We start from the raw sequence: 2,649 nt of genomic DNA, 5'->3' as shown, positions 1-2,649 counted from the left end.
GGGCGAACCGTCGTGGAGCACCGTTCTTTCTTTGCCGTCGTCTTCGTCCGTCGCGGCCGCCGCTCTTGTCGCGTGGTTACGGCGGCCCATGTCCCGGCCGGCGCGCTTGTTGCCTGGTTTTACGACGGTCCTTCTTTAGCGTCGACCGCGCTTCCCTGTTCGCGTGATCTTCGTTCCCTACCGGTTGCCTTCGTGGGTTCCCTGTTTTCCTTTCGGGTTTCTATTTTTGTTTCCATTATATTTCCGGGATATGGAGATTTATGGGGTAGTTACGGGTGGGGACTACCAACACTATCAGATGTCAAGTTTCAACTGGGTTTTGTGTGATTAGTTCTTGATAATCATTATGTTTCTTGCAGTTATGGCTTGTCCTTTTTGCCGTATGCCTGGTGGCCCGTGTTCTTCTGTTGATTCTTCTGTAGATGGGTTCAGTGTGGTCCTGGATCGGCGTTGTTGGAGGCGTGTTGTAAGAATATCATTTTATAATCGTTCAATTTTTGGCACACACTTTTATTTCTTTTGGTGCTGCTCATGCTGTTTAGGTTTTGATTATGATCCTTGTTTTGATTTGTTGTGCAGTATGTTCCGTGCAGTGTTAGAGCTCATCTTGCTCGTTACATCGAGGAGTGCAGGGCTTTAGCCATAAGAAGGGGTGACGAAGATACTGATCTTGCTTTTCAGTGCAATGAGGGTTATTTGTATGGTGTTTTGTTTAGTCATGGTCATTTGAGGAGTAAATTCCATGGTCCTTCCTGGGAACGATTGGTCGGTGATTATGGTGTTCGTCCTCGTGATATAATGACCATTAGGCTTGAACACTATGGAACATGGATTGGTATTGATTTTTATCGTGTTGGTCTTGGAGATGCGTTATCTCCATTACCTTCTGCTGGTAAGGTTTATTTTTAAGAAAGTTTTTAGCTTGTTTTATTGCACATGATGATTTTTCTGTTCCCTTGAGCCTGTGTAATTATATTTTGTAGCTCTTGATGGTTTGAGCGACTCCGAGATGGAGCTTGTTGGGAGTTGTTATTACACCTGTGGTGTTTTTCTTAATTATCAGCAGATGTATTTCATGAGGTGTCAACTATTTGATGATGTCTACATACCGTGTTGTCCTTTTGTTCACAGGATTGATTCAATGAATGTTAATTATCATCATATGGTCAGATTTTTTCCACTGTTTTTTCTTTGTTTCTGTTTATTTATTTATTTTTATTATCTCTTCTGTTTATAGTTTTTAATTTTTGTTCTATTTCTGATAGCTTGTTGTTTTTGTCTGGTTATTCCTGGTATTGTTGTGAGGAGTTTAAAGGAGTTTGTGACTTTTCCTACGACTGGCGTTTTAACCCTTGAAGTTACTTTGGAATCTGGTGATGATGATATATATGTGAGCACTCCTTGCTCCTACTTCATTGGCTTGGGTAGTAGAATGGTGTTCAAACAGGAAGGTTTCAGTGATTTTCTCCAGGCATCGTCTATTGAAGTAAACAACTTAGTGCTGATAACTTTCAAAGAGCGTGATGGGAGGCTTGTTGTTATATTCAATCTTCTGCCGCAGTGATGTTAGTTATAGCCTTTGAACATAAATGGTTTTTGTTTAAAAATCTATGCTACGGTTAATGTTGTATTTTTATACGAATTGATATGGACCTAAGAACCTAAGTGTCCATTGCTGTTATATGTTTGTAGAAGAGGTATGGTTGTGCATCTCTTTTAAAGATGTTCTTTTGGACGGATGTTATTTAATTGGGGTTATAGTTTTGAATACAGTTGATGCACGTGTGTTGTTTACTCTTAGGCACGGCTGTGTATCTCTTTTATGTGAGGCACGTGGTTTAAGCAAATGAAGGCACAGAATTGAAGTCAGTGCAGGCATGGTTGTGAGGAGGCACGGGTATACTGAGAGCTACGTGTGTGCAGCGCCAAAGTTGTACGGGCGAGATACTATGGGTTTCATGCGAGAGGCTCGTGTGTGTGTAGGAGGTAGAGTTACTGTTGGTTTTATGTGAGGCACGTGGACTGAGCAAAACGGAGACATGGAATTATAGTCAGTACAAACACGGTTGTGGAGGTACGGGTATACTGAGAGACGCATCTGTGCAACACCAAAGTTGCATTGGCGATCACGCGTGCGGAGCACGTAGAGTTACTTTGGGTTTCAAGTGATGCACGTTGATCAAGCAAACAGAGGCACTGCAGTCAGTACAAGCACGGTTGTCTAGAGGAACGGTTTTGAACCCACTTGCTGGTGTCAAGATTCTAGAGGCACGGGTGCACGGCAGTAGAGGCATCGGTCCCCATATCTGGTTAGAGGGGCTCGGTTGATGATGCACAGGTGTGTGGTCTCTAGGGTCACGGGTGCGTGGCACCACAGGCATGGATTTAGTAGATACTTAGTGAGTCACGCTTGTAAATAGGTCAGTTGCACGCAGTAGTGTAGTTTTGTGGCATTGTGCAGAACTGGTGTACGGAGAGGAACCTGTGTAGAATAGCAAGGATGTTCTGAATCGACGGAGCGGTGTTTGATGTGAAATGGAGGCAAGGATTTTTTTTCCAATGTGGTTAAGGTAACAAAGTTATCGTCGCTTGTGACTGTGTACCGAATGATCTTCTGCAATATTTATGAATTGCTCATGCCAATGTTTA

This window comes from Triticum aestivum, chromosome 1A, assembly GCF_018294505.1.
Source record: "Triticum aestivum cultivar Chinese Spring chromosome 1A, IWGSC CS RefSeq v2.1, whole genome shotgun sequence".
Classification (NCBI taxonomy): domain Eukaryota; kingdom Viridiplantae; phylum Streptophyta; class Magnoliopsida; order Poales; family Poaceae; genus Triticum; species Triticum aestivum.
This window is presented reverse-complemented; position numbering follows the sequence as displayed.